Source organism: Carettochelys insculpta, chromosome 6, assembly GCF_033958435.1.
Source record: "Carettochelys insculpta isolate YL-2023 chromosome 6, ASM3395843v1, whole genome shotgun sequence".
Classification (NCBI taxonomy): domain Eukaryota; kingdom Metazoa; phylum Chordata; order Testudines; family Carettochelyidae; genus Carettochelys; species Carettochelys insculpta.
In genome coordinates this window covers 9,400,341-9,422,483 of record NC_134142.1, presented here as the reverse complement: position 1 = coordinate 9,422,483, position 22,143 = coordinate 9,400,341, and positions in this window count along the sequence as shown.

Genomic DNA, 22,143 nt, shown 5'->3' with positions numbered 1-22,143 from the left:
CAATAGTTGGAAGCTGAAACTAGACTCATTCAAGCTAGAAATAACATGCATGCATTTTTTTAGATGCAGGCTACATGACTGCTCATGCTGGGGACATGCTATCGCCTATATTTTTGTGTAATTCTGTATTTGTTTTAGTGTATTCAGCTAGGAACCAGTGATCGCTTTATTTTCCGTCTCCTGCAGGTTTAAAGGTTTGAAAACTCATTCTATGTGCAGAAACAGCAACCATTTTGTTCTCGGAGTTGCCGCAGCCTATTGCAAAGGAGGCACAGACACTGTGCTTTCTTGGGAAGACCTTGCTGGTCTTCCATCATGTTGTTTTTCCTTAACCTAAAAAATTCAGAGTCAAAAGAAATATTTCTCCTATGCGCACAGAAAACATCTCATTTATAACCTATTTTAAGCAACTCAGGTAACCAAAGAGCAAAACAATTATTTATGAGCTTGAAATCTTGCAAAGGCGTAAGATAATTATGCCAATTCTAATTTTCAACTCACAATATCAATCTATTTTAAGCACATGCAAAGTGCCCAATACCGAAGCACTGATACCTAAATTATAGGTTGGACCTCCCAGGTCTGGCACCTTCAGGACCTGACTGATCCTGAACAAGGGGATTTTGTGGACCAGGAAAGGTCCCCTGTCACCAGCCCCCAGACCACTTCTGCCGCCGCTCTGGGCCCCTGATAACTCCCCCTTAAATCCAGCTCCAGCCTGGATGCTGCCCATTGCAGCCCCCTGCCACTGGCTGAAAGCCACATGCCCTGGCTCCAGCCCTGTTCACAGCACCGCTGCCAAGGGCTCCAGGCCTAGCTGATGCTGATGCTACCACCACCAAGATCTGCAGCCACAGCCCCACTGCAGCTGTGAAGGGCTCTGGCCCCAGCTACAGCACCACTACTAGAGGCTGCAGCCTGGGGTTCTCTGCTCCAGGAATATCCATGGTCCTACTGGATGTTCTCCATCATTTTCCACTGTATATTTCTTCTTTCATTTACTATCAGGGTTGTTTGTATTAAGGTAGAGGTGCAAGCCCAGGCCCTGTTGTGCTAGGTGCCGTATTGACATATACATATAGGAATAGATAGCCCCTGCCTCCCCACAAAGTTCACAATCTAAATAAACAAGCTAGACAAAAGAAATGTTATCCCCATTTTCCAAACAGGAACTCAATCACAGAAAGATCAAGTGACTTGCCAAGGGCCAAATACAAAGTTAGGGGCATTACCAAAGTTACCAGCTGGGGGTAGGGATTGCTCAGTGGTTTGAGCATTAGCCTGCTTAAACCCAGGGTTGAGTTCAATCCTTGAGGAGCCCATCAAGGGATTGGGGCAGATAGATGTCAGGGATGGTGCTTGGTCCTGCCAAGAGGGCAGAGGACTGGACTATATGACCTCCCAAGGTCTCTTCCAGTTCTAGGAGATGGGTATCTCCAATTATCTTTTTTTTAAAAAAAAAAAAAAAAAAGCTCACAGCAGAGCTTGGAATTGAATCCCAGTCCAGTGTCTTAATCACAAGTCTCCTCTTCTTGAAATAAGCTTTCATTTATACAACAATTTGTTTGTAAGCCAAGCCATTGTTAGCCATTCTAAACAGGTGGGCTGCTTTGGGAACTGATGCTGAAGGGACAAAAAACTGTGGTGTTGAACACACCGCACGCAAAGAGGGCTTGTGTTTATCAGTGAAAGTCTTTTATTCTTTCATTATCAAACTAACCTGAGCTGATTAGTAGCTGGGGACTTCAGCTTCTCGTTCTGTTCTGCAGTCCCAGAGACCCACCTATCAATATCGAGGGTGAGTGTTTTGACCTCAATAGTCACACCCACCTCCTTACACAGGAATTGAATGAACATTGAATTAATTGAATGAAGAATGAATACCATGAGTAGCAACAGATGCTGCAGAGAGAGATATAAGAAGCTCCGTATGGAATAAACAGTCCTTCTGGGAATCTTTCTTCATCCTAGACAGTGAGTGCTTGGTTTATATTTTAAAGCAAAAGGGTGTATATTCCTTACGTATTATTTGGTTGTAGGAATAAGGGGATTTCAAAGTGTGTGGGGTCTTTAGTAAAGGATCCCGTGTAGACGAGCCACGCGCAACCAAAGGCAGCACTTTTGAAGTGCCGTGGCCACTATTATGCTAATGAGGCACTGCATATTCCCGGCAGCACCTCATTAGCATCATTCCATTAGGTTCATTATCATGCCCCTTTTGAAGTTCTCAATGTTCTATGCTCTTATTTAGCTGTAATTTACCCCGAATGTCTTCTAAGTGCCCAGTAAGCAGTGGAAGTATTGGTAATGCTGCTAGACAATATTGACCTCCCATGGTACGGCAAATTCTTTCATCTGGCACGAGTCAGGTCCTGAGGATGCCAGATTAGAGAGGTTCAGCTGCACATATAACACACGTGATTTGTGGATTTTTTTTTATTTGCCTACTTTTCCAGTTACTTGTTGACTCCTGCTGAGATCTAGGCTTTAGTAATACCTTGTGGCTGCAAATTCCACAGACTGATTGTGTGTAAATGACTGTGGTCATTAAGACAAACATGCATAAGAGCAAAGATGTTGTCAGCTTCCTTGCTTGTCATGGGAAAAAAGTCATTGCTGTCTTTGATCCCTTTTAATGTAATTCAGCTGCTGCTTATTGGCACGAAGAGCTGTAAGTTCTTCCCCACACATGCACCTTCAGAACTCTGACTTCCTACGTTTTCATGGTAGGAGCCTTCAGAACCCCTCTGCTGACACGGAGAGGATGTGCTTTCAAGTGCCAGATTTGTGAGGGGCAAAATGCCCATGTACGCAGTGAAAAATCCCTTCTAATCACTCCTTCCTAGTCTTAGCCTAGGAAAGCCACCATCCTGTTTGATAGTGGGCACCGGAAACCCTCAGATGAGTTTGCCATGCAAAGATAACCCACTTCATATTTTAAGAGGTCAGGCTAGAAGCAACCTCTGGAAGTGGGCAGCAGTTAGATCCACGAACTGCTTCAGCACAGTCTAGCCGCTTCGATAAGCCAAGTTGGTGCCTGCCCAACAACCACCTCCACATCCTCTGGTGCTGCTTTGCTTTTAAAGGCAGAGCTTGAATGGGATAAAACAAGGACACTCTGGAGTTCTCCCTGCCAAGCCAAGGGAAATCAATCTGTTCTCCCCCCAGATCACCACCCAAACGAGCTGCTACTGAAGAAGACTAATAAACACTACTACCGACAGAGGCGGTGGGATGTTGTATCTTTGGGGAAGGTGCCAAAAGTGACTGGAGAGGGAAACAAGACCGTGTACTACATGAGCGCTCTGGGATGTGAAAGGAAGGCACTGAGGAACTCAGACATGAAAGGAGAGTGTATGTTTCCTCCCAAAAGCCACGGTAGTTGTGTGTGTTCAAACAGGTGGGGAGAAGAGACAGCGAACAAAATGCACATGTATGGATTAGTGATTGTCATGGCTTATAAAACTTCTAGGGCAGGGACTGAGCCTTTCCAGGGGTTTGTAAAGAACCTGAGACAATGGGGGCCTGATCTAGCTTGCGGACTCCTGGGGTTTGGCCACAGTGCAGGTGTAGGTGAGATTCCCAGTGCAGACTCGGGCTCACTCAGCTCCAGCTTGAGTTGTCCACCCAGACTTGTAATCACATCTCCCAGCTGCTGGGCAGATGTACCCTGGGGGGCTACTGCAATATGGATAATAATAAAGTTCATCTTTGTGAATCTTGACAGTGACAAAGCCAATGGGTGCTAGGGTAAGAGGGAAAGAAATGAGATAAAACTCCTTCAGGACTGCTTCAGCTTATGTATCAGAGAGGTAGCCGTATTAGTCTGTATCTTTGAGAACAACAAGAAGTCCTGTGGCACCTTATATACTAACAGATATTTTGGAGCATAAGTTTTCATGGACAAAGACCTGCTGATGAAGGTGCCACAGGATTTCTTGATGTGCTCTTCAGCTTCTAGTCTGTTCCCAATTTCTGAACCATCTAGGATAAACAACTGTTTGACTTGTTCGTGTGAGTCAAATCTTTTGGCTCCCTGGTCTCGATCTCTTCTAAACCTACGGACTTCAAAGGCCTCATGGACCTCATTAGCTTTCCTAGAAAGGTGCATCTTGTTTCAGGAAGTGATATCATAATTGTCTGAGTTACATGCAAACATCCGGCAGAAAGGAGTCTGGCTATATTACCTTAAAATATCACATACATTTAATGAGACAATTCAGTGTACGGCTCTGTTGTTGAAAGGTGCAAGTTCATGCAGCAAATATCAAGAAGAGGTCAACTTAAAGCCATAACATATTGTATACTGTACCATGTGCCACCCTTTTGAATGCTGAGTAGCGCCTTACTACATCAGCCACCCTATCCACCAACATCAATTCTTATTCATGAAGGAAAGCACTATTGAGTAGGGATCACTGAATCTGGCCCTAAATGGCATATATCTCAGATTCTTCTCCGTGACAGCTAGCAAATCACTTGATCTCTCTTCCCCAGTTTGCAGACAAGGGACAATACTACTACGTTATCTCATGGGCTATGTCTAACTTGCAGGCTTCTGTCGACAAAACTTCTGTTCACACATTCCGACTACAGATATGTCAGCAAAGATCTGTCAGTTGGGAGCATTCTGTCAGCATCCCTGTACACCTTGTTCCCTGAGGAAGAAGGGGTGTCTTGACAGAGGGGTTTTTCCCAACATTTGGCCCCGTATGGACAGGCCAAATGTTGGAAAAGTTTCTCCCAACAGAGCTGTTGGCAAATGATATGCAAATGCATTGCACAATTTGTGTATCTTTTGCCAACAGTTCTCAGCAATCTAGGTGTAGCTGTTGTGAAGATGAATTACGGAATAACTACGAGGTGTTCAGCTATCACAGTGTTGTGGGCCATATGAGCACCTAGGTAGAAGAAAGGAGCACAGAAAAAAGCTCATGCTTTTGTAGAGCAATCATACATGAGAAATAATAATAACAAAGTGAAAAGTTCACCAACACCCCAGAGACTAAAATCTGTTTGCAGTGAGTATCCCAGAAGTGCTTATGAATCTGAAATACTTTTGCAGAAATCAGAATTCATTCATAAAGAGATAGACTAAATTCATCAGATGAGCTAGCTCCACTTGACTGGCTATGTCCACAACTCAGAGTGAAGTTTCTCTTTCTTTCTTTCTTCACTAATAAATCAAAAACCTCCACACAAACATCTCAAATCTGGCTTGGAGAGTTATGAAGGAGGACAGTGGCACTTTGCTAAGCTGGGGCTAAATATTTGCGGCTATAAAATGGTTTGATGCCATTGAGTTCAACAAAACAGTATGGAGAATTTGTCCTGCCTCATCAGTGAACTTCTCAACATTTTTGCAGTGCCCTAAGACAGCCCTACTGATTACGTACCAACAGCAGCCATACATCATTCTTGTATAGCACTATTCCTCCACAGATCTTGAAGCATCTAACCGAGGAGGACAATATTATTCCCATTTTACAGAAGGAGAAACTGATGCACAGAGAGGACGTTACTTGCTCCAGGTCACCCAGCAAATCAGTGGTAGAGCTGGATCCGAACCCTTGTGATGTTTTCCTTGCAACACTTGACCTGGAGAGGATAAATGGATGGTCCTTTCCTGCTCAGTCCTGAACTATTCTGGTCAGACCGTTTAGCTCATGATTCATTCCCCCAGCCCCCACTGAGTATCAGCTGGACAATGGAGTGGAGCATGTCTGTTAGAAGAGGGGGAGGAAGGAAGTCACTTGCAGCCATGAAGCTCCTGAGAAGTGCACCTCATATGCCACGCTCCTATGGACTCCTTCTAGCCCCAGCAGCAGAGACAGGACTAAGTGAAGTCCTACAGCCCTAAGTAAGGGAGAGGGAAGGGGCCCATCAAAGAAGGCGGAGCTAACAGAAGGAAAGAAAAAGGAAAGGAGTTGTGGGAGGTGAAAGCCTCAGACTGATTACCACAGCACAGCTCTGGTGTGGTATCCAGGGCGTCAAACCAGAACACTGCGTCAGGGACGTATATGTTTTGATTTTGCTGGCTAGGCTCTGAGGTGAGCCTGAAACTGATGGGCAGTGAGAGTGATGAGCTATGGCTGTTGGGACCATGTCCCTGCCCTGAATTTTTGGCTTGTGAAGTCTCAGCCTTTGGATCGCACTAACATCTGACGTGCATTTGAAAAAGCCAGCAGGTAACGAATGCACCTCCAGCCTTGATCACACTAGCGCTTTAACTCATGGACTTCTTAGGATCTTCCAGGGAATCCCATAGGCAAGCACTTGCAGTACTAGCCCTCAAAGCTTGTTCAGATATAGTCATGTGAAGGCTCTTGGTATCTCTGAGAGGGGAGCTGTAAGGGGTTACTTAACAGCCCCCTACCCAGAACTGAGAGACAGCACTCACCAGACTTCACAAAACTGAATCCTCTGAGGAATCCTGTTGTTCTGAGACAAATGTAAGGATTTCAGGTTAGGAGGATGGGCAGGCAGCAAAAACTCCCCAATCCTCTGCTTGGCAGAGCCCTCTTGCCTCCAAAATGCTCCCGGTGAGGGGGTTTGGGTGTGCACAGTATAGGAGCTGGCTTTCTGCACACTGGAGACTTCTCCACCAATCCAGTGGTTTGTGACCAGTCTGACCTCCTTTTGCACTGTCTTGAAAAGGAGTTTTGGAGATTCCAGCTCTCAAATGACTGTAAACAGAAAAACTATGGCATGCTATCATATAACACTAACACCTGTGTTTTGCATGGTGCCTTTCACATGAGGCACCTGATTGTATCAATCCCTTTTCCATATCGCCTGGCTCTGTGCACAGACTGCCCTCTGCAGACATCGCCCATGTTACAGCTGCAATGGCATTGGTCTGGGAGGCACAATGTATGGTCCAATTTATAAGAAGCATTTTCAATAACTTGATTTTCTAAGAGGTAGTCACTTGGCTTAAGAAAACATCCTTTGCCTCTGCCACAAGCATTAAGCTCACACCTATAAAATACACACAGAGAGGTAGCTGTGTTAGTCTGTATCTTCACAAAAGAAAAAAGCAATCCTGTAGCACTTTAAAGACTAACAAAATAATTTAATAAGTGATGGGCTTTCGGGGGGCGGGAAACTGGACTGTCAACTATTCCAGATCTGCAGAAGTGGGTCTGCCCCACAAAAGTTCATCTCCTAAGAAATTATTTTGTTAGGCTGGGTCTACAGGTGCCCCCTCCTTTTGGAGGGGGCATGTTAATGAGGGAGTTCAGAAGATGCTAATGAGGCACTGACAGGAATATGTAGTGCCTCATTAGCATAATGGCAACCACACAATTCAAAATTGCTGCTTTTGGAATGCATGCCACCTGTGTAGATGGGGGCCTTCCAAAAGGAGCCCATGACTTCAAAAGCCCCTTTTTCTTATTTAGTTTTAGGAATGTAGTACTCAGAGGTACTGAGACCTCAGCTGGGGTGAGTGAAGTCTCTGGGTACTACATTCTTTCCTGGGCTGAGGAAGCACATCCTGAGCTTCTGAGACCTTCCAGCAGTTCTTCCAGGCCAATGTGCCAGTTGTAACACCAAAGCTGCGTCTACACGTGCACGCTACTTCGAAGTAGCCGCAGTAACTTCGAAATAGCGCCCGTCACGTCTACACATGTTGGGCGCTATTTCGAAGTTGAAATCGACGTTAGGCGGCGAGACGTCGAAGTCGCTAACCCCATGAGGGGATGGGAATAGCGCCCTACTTCGACGTTCAACATCGAAGTAGGGACGTGTAGACGATCCGCGTCCCGCAACATCGAAATAGCGGGGTCCTCCATGGCGGCCATCAGCTGGGGGGTTGAGAGATACTCTCTCTCCAGCCCTTGCGGGGCTCTGTGGTCACCGTGGGCAGCAGCCCTTAGCCCAGGGCTTCTGGCTGCTGCTGCTGCAGCTGGGGGTCCGTGCTGCATGTACAGGGTCTGCAACTAGTTGTTGGCTCTGTGTATCTTGCACTGTTTAATGAAAGTGTGTCTGGGAGGGGCCCTTTAAGGGAGCGATTTGCTGTTGAGTCCGCCCCGTGACCCTGTCTGCAGCTGTGCCTGGCTCCCTTATTTCGATGTGTGCTACTTTGGCGTGTAGACGTTCCCTCGCTGTGCCTATTTCGATGTTAGGCTGAGCAACGTCGAAGTTGAACATCGACGTTGCCAGCCCTGGAGGACGTGTAGACGTTATTCATCGAAATAGCCTATTTCGATGTCGCAACATCGAAATAAGCTATTTCGAAGTTGGGTGCACGTGTAGACGTAGCCCAACAGAGCTAGCTTGCTAGCACCAAGGCTAGAACCTGCAAGCCTAAAACCCTGCACTCTACCACATGAGCTAACAGCCAGGTGGTGCTTAGTTACAGCTGTAGAGCAGAGACTTCACTCATGCCAGATGAGGTCTCAGTGCCTCTGGGTACTACAGGAAGAAGGGGCTTTCGAAGTCAGGGTGCCCTTTGGAAAGGCCCCCATCTACACAGGTAGCGTGTATTCCGAAAGTGGCACTTTCGAATCACATGCGGCTGCCATTATGCTAATGAGGCACTGCATAATCGTGTCAGTGCCTCATTAACATCTACCAAACTGCCTTATTAACATGCCCCCTCCGAAAGAAGGGGCACGTGTAGACCCAGCTTTACTGTTTAAAGTGCTACTTGTCTGCTTTTTTGTTTTGTGACCTTTAAATGGAGGTTTCTGTGCACTGGGTCTACAGTGCAAGGTTTACCAAAAGATGTTTAACATTTAAAGGAGTGGAGGGCTTTGAGAAGCCATTATCCTTTGGCAAACTCTTTAAACCTGTTTGGGTTTAACTATCCAGAAAGACAAAACGTTAGCCTGGGCTGAGCCCACTGCAGATTATTTCGTTTGTAACTTGGACAGCTGTTTAAAGGATTACGTAAACTTGGCTCAATTGAAACACAGGTGTAGGAGATGAAAGGGGGATGGAAAAAATGTACTATGATGATCATTTAACCATCTCTGACCATTTTTTCCTGCACCCTTTAAATGCTACATGTGCCCTGTGGGTCACTGAGAAAAATCTGGTTTTATTTACTACCTGTAAGGAATGAAATTTTGGAAGGAAGTGTGCTGGGGAGGTCTTTTATTCTCACGTGTTATCCACCTCGTCCTTAAGTTCTGAAAACAGGCTACCAGATCTACCTTTTGCTTGCTATAAGTATTTAGCAGACATGATCATTGTGGTATAAGGTCATAGCACTGAATAGCCCCACACTTCAGTAGTTTAGGGAATATGCCAATATTGATACTGATGCTTTGGTTATAATGACAGACCTCAAATACACACCTTCCACCCTTGCAGGGCTGTGCCTGTCCTGAGTATAAGGACATGGACATGGAGAGGCCTGGCTTTATTGGAGCAGGAAACAGCACTGTCTTGATGCTACTACAGGCTGAGGATCTTTCCCCAGAGACTTTGCATGGGTCTTCCCTCTCTGGATGGAAAATGTCCTCAGCTGGTCATCTGGAATCATAGCAGAGCAGCTCCTGATCCAGCTGACTTGCAGCATCTATCAGAGTGGCACATTACAGCAATTTAGCAGGAGTAATATCAATGGAGAAGATACCTGAGCTGGTTGTGGAGTGTAAGACAGCCAGCGGCAGTAGCCCTGTTGCTATTAGAATCATAGAAGTTTAGAGTTGGAAGAGACCTCAGGAGGTCATCTAGTCCAACCCCTGGCTTGCAGCTGGACCAACCCCAACTAATCCCTATTTGACCTATCCTCCCATAATGAAAAACTCCTCCCAGGGGAACGTAATAATGAAAAGATATTAATTACGATTTTCCTTCCATTTTATTGATGCTTTGGTTGTTATGTGCAGTATAATTTTTGGGCACAGTGTTATACCTCTCCTGAGTTTTCCCTGCATTCCTGCCTCAGGCTTCCCTCCCCACTCCATTCCCAGTGATAAATTTAGCGGCTCTCTACGATCAGCACCCGGGCTACTTTCAGCCTTTTGTTTGAGTGCAATTAAACTAGGAGCTGATCCTGCTATCATCCCTTTGTTAACTGGATTTATTACTGTTTCGGTAGAAGTTTTACCTGCAGGAGATATTAATTCTTTAAAACCAGATCAGTTTACTGTGAAATATAAAAGTAAATGCTCACACCACCCAAACAAAAAAGGGTACAGTTCCCACAAACTCCAGCCTCATTTCCTGGCATCACTCTGGATAGCTACATACTGTACAGGAAGCTAGGAGATCAATGCTTGCAGATGTAAAAGACTATTAGAGGATTACAAAATAAGAGAAAACAACAAGAAGTCCCATGGCATCTGACAAAGCACATCTGTGCTCATGAAAGCTTATGCTCCATTATATCTGTTAGTCTATAAGGTGCCACAGGACCGCTCATTCTTTTTGCAGACTAACATGGCTACCCCCGATACCAATTATTTTTCTCCCCTCAGGGCACAATTGGTTTAGCAATCTCTGTTTCTAATCCTTGCCCCTTTAAACAACTTCCCAGCACACTGGGCAAGGACACGATGAATCCTTGTGTTGTCCAACTGAAAGAATTCAGAGGTTTTTTGCTAGAGTAAATTCACATCAGCCTCTCCTTTGCCAAACACGTAGTGTTCCTCACAGGATGATGATGCATTTTGGAGCTCCCTCACGCTTCCTGCACTCGTAGGTCAGTAATCCCACCCACCGCACCCCCACCAGCACCCTCCAACACGCAGAAGAAGCAGTCAAATACATTCCCCAAACTGAAGGCCTCACTCTTGAAAAGTAATTTCCGTCATCGCTACTCCCATTGTATTAACTCATTACAGCTGACCCGGCTGCCACCCTCTTAAAGGCCTCCACTTAATGTCTGACAGGAATGTCAACAATTTAAACACTTAATGAAGCCAAGGAAGGGCTTGTCACTTTAATAGCTCTGCTGACTTTCACAGGCAAGTTAGCTAACTAACACATTCTAACGACATCGAGCAGGACTGCCATACTCCTTGTGCTGCACAGAGCCCTGGAGACAAGGGCATCACCAGTAGGGTCAACAGCCGCCATGGGCTCTGGGCAAAGTGGGAAGAGGGCCCACCTCTGTGCCCCCAAAAGGGGCAGGACCAAGGACAGAAAGGGCGAGGCCACAGGCAGACAGCCCTTTGCACAGCTCAGATTGTGGCACTGGGCCCTCTCCACACTTTTCTTCAGAGCCACACAGAGTGGCAGAGAGAGCTCCAGGTCCCTTAGAAATGCCAGATCCTAGGGCAATTGACCCCTATTTGAAGCATGCCTTTGGATCTTCAACAGAGGGCATCTTTTTGCACACAAGATCTGATGGGAAACTGTTTAATCTTGCAAGGCTGAAAGCTAAGTCTAAGGTATGGGAAGTCCTCATCAGAGATTTGCTGCTGCAGCATCACACACAGAAGACCAGCTTCAGAAACTGCTGGATCAGTTCTCCAAAGCATGCAAGGACTTCGGGCTCTCCATCAGCCTAAAGAAGACAAACGTACTTGGTCAGGATGTTGCTGAACCTCCATCAATCAGCACTGACAACTATTCATTAGAGGTCATCCACGAGTTCGTTTACCTCGAGTCCACCATCACTGACACCCTGTCATTGGAGACTGAGCTAAACAGGAGGATTGGAAAAGGAGCCACAGCTCTGTCCAGACTCAGCAAGACAGTGTGGAATAACATCGGGTTGTACACCCACACCAAAATGCAAGTCTACAGAGCCTGCATCCTCAGCACCCTCCTTTACGGCAGCGAGCCTTGGACCCTGTATGCCCGCCAGGAAAAGAGGCTGAACGTCTTCCACTTGCGCTGTCTCAGGTGCATCCTTGGAATATCATGGAAGGACAGAGTGACCAACACCACCATCCTTGACCAAGCTGGAATCCCAACTGTGCACACCCTCCTCAGGCAGCGGTTGCTCCGCTGGCTTGGCCACGTCCACAGGATGAATGATGGAAGGATCCCAAAAGACGTCCTGTATGGCGAGCTAGCCTCTAGCAAAAGACCTCCCGGACGCCCCCAATTGCGCTACAAAGATGTTTGCAAGAGGGACCTCAGGGAGGTAGACATCGAGCCGGACAGCTGGGAGGAGCTGGCAGACGATCGCAGCAGATGGAGGCAGGAACTACACTAGGGCCTTCAGAAGGGTGAGATGAGGATCAGACAGCTAGCAGAGGAGAAGCAAGCCCACAGAAAGCACAGTAAGGACCTGCCTGACACCCATTACACATGCAACAGATGCAGCAAGGACTGTCACTCTTGTGTGGGCCTTCACAGTCACAGTCGACGCTGCAAATGATGATCCCAAATGGAACTACGAAGGGCGTGATCCATAGTTTACGTAGACTGAAGGATGCCTCCTGCTAATACTACTACTACTACTACTGACCCTTTTCCCCCACCCCATCCACCCCTGTTGTCAGGCCTGGGTGTCAGAGATATGACAGAAGGAGAGGGCCCAGTGGAAGGCAACCAAAATGATGAGGGAGCTGGTGCACATGACCTACGAGGAGAGTCAGGGATTTGGGGTTATTTAGTTTGGAGAAGAGAAGAGTGAGGGGTGATTTGATAGCAGCCTTCAGCTACCTGAAGAGGACGGAGAGAGGCTGTTCTCAGTAGTGAGGGATGGCAGAACAAGGAGCAATGGTCTCATGTTATAGTGGGGGAGAGTTAGGCTGGATATTAGGAAAAACTATTGGAGCAGGAGTGTGGTAAATCACTGGAATGTATTACCTAGAGAGGCGATGGAATATCCATCTGTAGAGGTTTTTAAGTCCCAGCTTGACAAAGCCTCCCGGCTGGGCAGATTTAGTTGGGTTTGGTCCTGCTTTGAGCAGGGGCTGAACTTGATGACCTCCTGCGGCCTCTTCCAGTCCTAGGATTCTAGGATTCTATGCGGTGTAGCGCTAGAAAGGTCCTCAGGTAGCCATCTAGGCCCAGCGCCACAAAGGCTTTAGGAAGTTAGGAACCTGCAGGCACGTGCATGGCGAGGCAACATTAAGTACACCTAAAAAATGCATCAGGCTTTCTCTAATATTTGCCGTCTTGCGGCAAGTGTTAACTAATAAGCACACAAGGAAAGGTTGAGACTATAGTTAGGCCCCTGGCCTTGGTTTGGGATTTGTGTTCAGTTCCTGGGATTACTACAGATTCCCTGTAAGAGCATAGGCAACTCACCTACTCTTTCCCTGAGCCTTACTTCTATATCTCTAAAATGGGGATGATATGTCTTCTTGCTTGTCTATTTAGACTGTCAGCTCTTTGGGCCAGGGACTATCTCTTACCTTCTGTGTGTTAAGTGAGTAGCCCAAAGGGCTCCCAACATTGTCTAGGTCGTCTATAGATGACCATGATAATAATTTGCTGCTCTGAGTCTTTCTTATGCAACACTGGGTTTAAAGTTTGGCTATTTGTCATGCTGAAGAGAAGCCCTTCCAGACAAACCTGTTGCACTTGCACGCTAAAGAATCTCTGAGTTAGAAATGTCTGGTTCAAAGTTTGCTCATCTGGGAGGAAACTGGAAAGTATATTTACCTCTAATCTAGCCATTACATGGCACAGGAAGACCAACACAATGCATTAAACAGACAAATTTAAATACTGGAATGGTTAGGGTATTTTTTAAGATCTTCACAATGGCCCCTGGTGAGACTTCCAAACGGAATGTTATCTCTTCATATGTTTCTCATACAAAGGCTACTGTAGGATATATTTTCTACTGTTTTTACACCGGGGAGCACTTGTGTAAACCAGACACCGTAATATTGGTACAATTGAATTGCAATTGTTTTATAATGGACAAATAATGTCAGGCTGGGTCTACACATGCCCCTTCCTTTTGAAAGGGGCATGTTAATGAGTGGGTTCGAAAGATGCTAATGAGTCGCTGCAATGAATATGCAGTGCCTGATTAGCATAATGGCAGCCACGGCGATTCGAAAGTGCAGCTTTTCAAATCGCGCGCTGCCTGTGGAGACGGGACCTTCTGAAAGGACCCCCCCCAGTTTTCGAAAGCCCTTCTTCCTATCTGGTGATCAGAAGAAGGGCTTTCAAATACTGGGGGTGGGTCCTTTCAGAAGGTCCCATCTCCATGGGCGGCACACAATTCGAAAAGCCGCACTTTCGGATCACCATAGCCACCATTATGCTAATGAGGCACTGCATAGTCATTGCAGTGCCTCATTAGCATATTTCGAACCCGCTCATTAACATGCCCCTTTTGAAAGGAAGGGACACGTGTAGACACAGGGTTAATATTTATTTTTTCACTGATTTTTTTAGATTTTTTTAGATTGTTATCTTGGCTTTTTTGGGCCGATCTTGGAGTAGCTGGTCTCTGGGTATTCGTCTGGCCCTGCTGATTTGTTTTTTTACTTCTCCTGGTGGGTAATTCAGGTTTATGAATATTTGGTAAAGTTCTTGTAGTTTTTGGTCTCTGTCAGTTGGATCAGAGCAAATGCAATTGTACCTAAGAGCTTGACTGTAAACAATGGATCTAGTCACGTGTGCAGGATGGAAACTAGAAGGGTGTAGATAAGTATAGCGATCAGTAGGTTTTTGGTACAGTGTGGTACTGATCAGGCCATCCTTGACTAGTACTGTAGTGTCCAGGAAATGTATCTCTTGCATGTTGTAATCAAGGCATAAGTTGACGGTGGGGTGTAGATTGTTAAAGTCTCTGTGGAATTCTTCTAGAGCCTCTGAACAGAACACCACTGGTCATCACCTACAGCCCCCAACGCAGACCACTGCAATGAATTATCAAAGACCTACAACCTATTCTTAATCAGGATGCTACACTCCAGAAGGCCCTGGGTGACGTGCCTGTTCTCTCCTATAGACAACCTCCCAACCACATGAGGATCCTCACTAACAGCCACAGTCTATACCCCAGGAACACCAGTCCTGGAACCTTTCCCTGCAACAAAGCCTGCTGCCAGCGTTGTCCACATATCTTCTCTGGAAATACCATCACTGGACCCAACCAGGTTACTCACAGAATCACGGGCACTTTCTCATGCTCCTCTACTAACATCATATATGCCATCATGTGCCAACAATGCCCAGATGCTTTGTATATTGGACAGACTTCTAACTCCCTTAGACAAAGGGTCAACGGGCACAAAACAGACATCAAAACACTCCAGATCCACAAACCAGTTAGTCAACATTTTAATGGAATGGGGCATTCTGTCAATGACCTAAAGGTATGTGTGTTACTGAAGAGGAATTATCGCACCGTTTTGGAAAGAGAAGTGGACGAGCTGACTTTTATATTCAAATTTGGCACATTAACACATGGTTTAAATCGTGATGGGAACTTTCTGAGTCACTATAGGGGCTCATCTGCATACTTGGCTCAATCTAATTCTTGACCTTCCCCCCCACCCCTCCACTCTCTGATTTGCTCACCTTGATTATCTTTTTCTGATTTGTCCTCCTTGCTTACTGGTTTTGGTTCTCTGTGTCTTAAATATTGAGTCTGTTCTGGTCTGGCTATGGTCTGAAGAAGTGGGTCTGTCCCACGAAAGCTCACCTAATAAACTATTTTGCTAGTCTTTAAAGTGCTACTTGACTGCTTTTTGTTTTGATAGTGTATAGACTAGCACGGCTTCCTCTCTGTTACATTTTGCTTTAGAAGTTCCCAAACAGCATTTTTTCCCTTTGCCTATCCCTACATTTAGATTGTTTTTGATGGAAATAGATTGTTGTTGGTGTGTGAGTGTATGGTGATATCAACACATCTAGTCCATCCCATCCTATTCGTAGAATTATTCTGAGTAGGGTTGGGAAATCCAGTCCATCCCATATGACTCATAGAATTGTTCTGAGCAGAGTTGAAATAAAAGGGCTTGAAGTGCCAAAGTCTGCCTAACTCCCTTTCTATGCTCGCACTCCTATTACTGCTATCCTTAGTGGAGCTGGACTGGTGGCATCAAAGGTGGAAAATTTTGGGCAGAAATCCTAGCACAGGAGAAGTTTAGAAAAATTGAGTGACGTGAAACTGCATTGTGTTGTCAGCAGAAGGAGACAGTGAAGATTCACTGGTCCAACTGGAAAATACAAAACCATGGATACTTTGAGACGCACTTGGGGCCTGACCCCAAAGGCCATTGAAGCCAATGGAAGTCTTTCCACTGACTTCAACAGGCTGTGGAATGGACAGCTAGTTTTTAATTCTTATTTGGTACCATGTTTGCAGAATGCTAAGCAGGACAGATCTCTCATATACCATTGAACCTGGGGGAGAGGAGGGCATGGATCCAGAAGATATACACATGTGCTGTTGTCTTCTCACTGCATAAGAATTACTGGTTTCTGTTACTGAAACTGTAATAACACAAATGACCATGGCTATGCTGTCTGCCACCCTACAGCTTATTGGTGCAGAAGAAGAAGCCTCACAGGCTGTCTGAACAATTTCATTCAAGGTCCGAGTGCTTTTTCCCCATTGTTTTCTCCAAAGGACTGGAGAATCACTAAGATAAATGTAACTCTTAGCCGGGCAGAAAATACAAAGGGGTAAATACATAAGCTGGGACAACACAATCAACAGGCATCATGGTTTCTCCAAGCTTATTTTAAAGCTACTGGATAGATAAGAAATATTCCTGCCTTTCTGCCATGCAGTAAGTCTACAATGTCCCGGAAAGATTGACTCTCCTTCTCTTTAGTGGCCTGAGGCTGATTTTAGGAATCTGAAATCTCACTTCGAGCAAGCAAAAAAGCAGGCGACCCTCGTGGGTTGTCTATCCACCCAAGCTCACTCTCCAGCTGGGTTGGCGGTTGTACATGTACTTATCTGTTTTGGTTATCAAAGTGACATATTTTCTCTCTCTGCCATGGGAAACTCATTTCTGCAGCAGGAAGGAAATGAAGTTGCACTTGACTGATGAAGTGCTTTGCGCATTTCATCTTCCCACTCTTCCAGAGGTTTCAGTGATGTCACACAACCGCTGGGAACATTAAGTTACGCTGGTCCTGAGGTAACCCGGCACATTCACATTTCAGTGATACGACCATTTGTACCAAGCTTCTTAACAGCAAAGCTAAACAAGTAGCAGGAGAATGCTAGAAGCTGCTTTGTTTCTTCATCCCAGCTTAGAACTGACAGGAGCTTTTTTCCCAGGATAGTTTAATTTTTATTGCTTTTTTTCCTTTTTTAATTGCAAGCAAATTCGGGAAAGAGAGGCTAACAGCATAACCATGGCAGGAATGATTTAGGGGATCACTTCCACGTAAGCCTATCCTGGTGCACTTCAATTCTAAGGCCGTGTCTACATTACCCAGAACATCAACCTGCCAGGGTCGATCTCCCAGGGTTCAGTTTTACGCGCCTGGTAGGGACACACGAAGTCGACCTATCAGGCCAGCGGTTGACCCCTGTATTCATCTCTATCATGAGCAGTAAGGAAGGTTGGCAGGAGAAAATTTGCCATTGACCTTCCTTAGTGAGGATGGCCAGGTAAGTCAACTGCAGATAAGCCAACTCTAGCTATGAATTGCTGTGGCTAGAATTACGTATCTGCAATTGATTGGCTTGCGTAGTGTAGACCAAGCCAAATTTATAGCTCCCCTGTTAGCCCAAGCCACGCATTTCATCATACCCTACAGTCTTGCTCAACTGTAAGGTTTGTGGGATTGGTATCAGTTGGACTAAGTTCAGTTCTATTACTGGTCGCTCTTCTGACATCTTTAATCAGAGGAATTGGCGAGAGGCCATCAAACTTAGAGTTTTAAAGCCAAACCTTTGGCTCCACAGGTAAAGACTTGTCTCTGCGGTACATTAGAATTCACACCTCACTAACGCAGCCTAGCACGCACCAGTGCTGCACACTAATTGGGCTGTGTGGATCCTGTTGGTGCCATACAAGTTATCTACTGTGTGTTAATGTCATCCCTCATTGCATTAACATGTTCTAGGGGCACCCATTCTTAATGGAGAGGCCACAAGCTACTTCAGAGGGTCTGCCAAGCAGGCCCGGTCAGAGCTGCATACTCTGAGCCTCAGTGCAGTGGGAACTGCTAGTGCACACCAACAAGGCTCATGCAGGCCACTTAGATGTACAACGTACACACTAGTAATTACATCCTTGCAGTGTGGACTAAAGCACAGAGTGGGCAAACCCTAAGGGTCACTTCTTGGACTTTGCCTCCAGTAGTAGTAGTTGTAGTAGTAGTAGGCATCTGTCAGTCCACGCAGACTATGGACCATTTGCCTCCATAGACACAACAACAACAGCAGGAACACATACTTCCAAACCAAAATCATGCCAAACCACAACACTCTACTGAACACACAATTCCTGCCCACCATCACCCCCACAGGAGAGGAGAAGAATGAGAATGACCCACAAGTAGCAGATGGTAGTTATTTGTCTAATGGATGACTGGAAGGTGCCCAGGTACAATGGTGGTCAGGACAGGAAAAGAACCTATATGGATAGAAATGTTACCAATGTAGACAAGCTATTTTAGATAAACATACAAACAGGGCTAGGATGTGATGTCAGGTTGGACTTGAAGGCAGGCTTCTAGAGGTGAAAAACCCAGTGTACTTACCAGGTTCCAATTTTCTAGCTTGCACTAGGTACCTTTCAAGCCCACTGCAGCCTGAGCAGAAGGGTGGTGTCCAAGAAGGTCCAAGTTAAGATCAGGCCCTCTGCATGGTCATGGTAAGGAAGATGAAATTGTATTTCTAGCCCTCTTCAGCTACCTTTAAGATGCTCTTCATTCAACTAATCACCTGGAGGATTGGCTTGGTACACCACTGTCATAGAATCATAGAATCATAGGGATGAAAGGAACCTCAGGAGGTCATCGAGTCCAGTCCCCTGCCTAAAGCAGGATCAACTCCAACTAAGTCATCCCAGCCAAGACCCTGTGAAGCCGGGACTTAAAAACCTCGAGGGATGGAGAATCCACCAACTCTCTAGGCAACTTATTCCAATGCTTCACCACCCTCCTGGTGAAGTAGTTTTTCCTAATATCCAACCTACACCTCTCCCTCTTTAACTTCAGACCATTACTCCTTGCTATGGCATCTGACACCACTGAGAACAGTTTCTCACCCTCCTCTTTAGACCTCCCCTTCAGGAAGCTGAAGGCTGCTATTAAATCACCCCCTATGTCTTGTCTTCTGTAAACTAAACAAGCACAAATCCCTCAGCCTTTCCTCACAGGTCATGTGCTCCAGCCCCTTAATCATTTTTGTTGCCCTCCGCTGAACTTGCTCCAGCACATCCACATCCTTTTTTACTGGGGGACCCAAAACTGGATGCAGTATTCCAGATGTGGCCTCACAAGTGCCAGATAGAGGGGAACAACCACTTCCCTAGATCTGCTTGAATGCTCCTCCAAGTGCACCCTACTATGCCGTTAGCCTTCTTGGCTACAAGGGCACACTGTCTACTCAGATCCAGACTTTCATCCACCATAACCCCAGGTCCCTTTCTGCCATACTGCTGCTTAGCCAGTTGGTCCAATCAAGAAAAAGGAAATTCTAATGCAGTTTGAGTGACACAGGTCAAAGATGGAAAGGGCTTATAGGCTATGTGAATATCACATTATTCCCCATCTCCAGCCTAATTTTAAATGTCACAGGTAACAGTCCTTGAAAGACAATTCCCCAGCCTAGGACATTTCAGGATCAGGAAGATTTTCATGATATCCTTCTTATTTTAACCTGTTCTCCTAGTTAAGGGGTCTGCAATCTGTGGCTCTGAAACCAAATACGATTCTTTAAGGACTTCTTTGTGGCTTCCAACATTATAATTGCAAAGTTAAAATAAAAACCCTCCAGATTATTTTCAATAAAAGGTGAATGTCTAAAAGCCCAACAGTGAACATCTCTAAATAGCAAACGATGTGTGATCTTAATACGTTGGATAACTTCCCCTTAATATGTGCAGTGCAGTGTGGGATATGATACTGTATCTGTTTTGATCATGTTGCTCATGAAGTCTTGATTTTGAAAAGGAAAAGGAAGCTTGCGACATTCCTGCTGTGAAGGGCAACACACGTTACAAAGGAAAACTGAAATTAAACATGAAGTAAAACTGGCATAATTAAAATGGGTTTGGGAGTGAAAGTCAGGAAGACAGTAGTACAAACACAAACAGAGGGTGTGAGGAAGTAGAATGTGTAAAAAGTTTTGTGACTGTCCTGCAGTAAATATGTGTTACATTACAAATCATTGTGTGCGTGCTGATCGTAAAATAGGGGTTACAGAATGTACAATTTGACGTTATTTATTAAGGATCGTCTTGTATACACATGCATTGCGGCTCTTGAATTATTGAGATTTTACCAAATAACAAAAAAAGAAAAAGGCTCTTGCTATTTTGGTTGCCAACCCCTGTCCTAATTATACACCTCTTTAATATTTGTAGCATTTAGATATTTGTAGACCCCTTAAATCACAGAATCATAGAATACTAGGACTGAAAGGGACCTTGAGAGGCCATTGAGTCCAGCCCCCTGCCCCAATGGCAGGACCACTGCTTAACTAACTTAATTTAACCACTGCTTAGCTAATTTAATTATTCTAGTTGCCGTTTGCAAATATTGATTTTTCCCAACTGAATAGTGATTTGTTTCTTTCTCCTATTGGACTTTCTTTCTGTCTTTGCAGATGTTAAACACTCCTTCCAATTTAATATAACGTGCAAATTTGATTAACTGCTCTGCTACTTTAATAAATAAAGATGTTAAATACAGAGGCATTCATTAAAGCCTATCAGCAGTGACCACGCTCTAGGGTATCAGTTGTTGATTGTTTCCTATCCCAGGTATAAGGCAACAGTGCAGGATCTCAGATGCCACAGTGGGGTGACTATTAATCAGTAATTTATCACTTAATAATGTGATCAGCAATTCGAAAGGAGAGTTGGACAAACTATAACTCAGCGTCCCCCTTTTCTTTTGTCCCAGTGGGTGAGGCAATGACAAACAGCTATACCATTTGTTTGTGTTGCTTTCAAGTTGTCTTTTATTACCTAATTTCTTAATCAAATCCAATGGATATATTTGTTTGCTCTTCCTTGCTACCAGTAATCGACTCAGGGCTCCCTCCCAGCAGGGTGCCTCCTGGCGGCTAGCCTGGGAATTAGTTCCACTCACATCCGACGCCTCATTTCTGCTGGTTGTTCATGCCACGGCTGCACTTTGTGACCAGGGGGAGCTGACAGCTCCCTCAGGGCCCCGGGCAAGGTGGGGAGAAGCCGGCTTCATGCCCCAAGATGGGGAGGGCTGAGGGCTGAAGGAACAGGGCCCACAGCAGTCTGCCCTCAGCACATCACACCAGCCCCTCCCGTGGCCACCATTAACACACCATGCCACACTCTAAAGGGCTCAGGGCTCTGGCCACCACGACTGCGACTGGCCCCTTTGAATCACCAGGCCCCAGGGCAGCTGCCCCTGCTGTCGGCAGGCCCATGTGTGACTCAGCCCTCATGAGGGATGAGGTGTCTTGAGCCTCCCTCCACAGGGCTCTTTGGTTCTAACAGACCCAACCTATTACTCAGCTGGCTGTTAGAATGGGACCTGAATTCAGACAGAGGACCCAGTCCTGGGAGCCAACTGGCAGAACCTTGGGGTGCCTGACTGGTCCACAGCCATGATGTAAACCGAGCTCAGGAACATCAAGTTGTCTGTGCCAGTGGAATCCACCTTGCTCTTAGTAGGTGTTTTCTGCTCTTCCTGACACCCCAACAGGCCTGACTCTGGTTTCTGCTCTCCCCTTTGTCTCCTGCTACTGATCTCCCGATGCCCTGGCCCTGCCTGGCTCCTGACACTCCATTCTCCGTTTGCCCTCTGGCCTGCCTTGGACTCTGACCTCTTGAGCCAGCCTGACTTGCAACTCCTGCTCTAGAGCACCAGATCAAACCACCCACGTCCTGGTTGTGACCACCCTCCGGCCAGGCCACTATGTAATCCTCCCTGTGAAAGACCCACTGGATCTGCTGTCTGCACCTGCTCCAGACAGCCTTCCAATCTAAGGTCCTAGGCAGCGTTCCCTGTAAGCTGAGCTCTTGGGCAGCCACTCAGCAGAGATTCAAGTGCTGCTCAGCTGACTAGCAGAGCCTCCACAGCTGGCAGCCTGTGTTTCTACTGGTGGTGCGCATCCGCACATGCCTAGGTGCACATAATAAAATG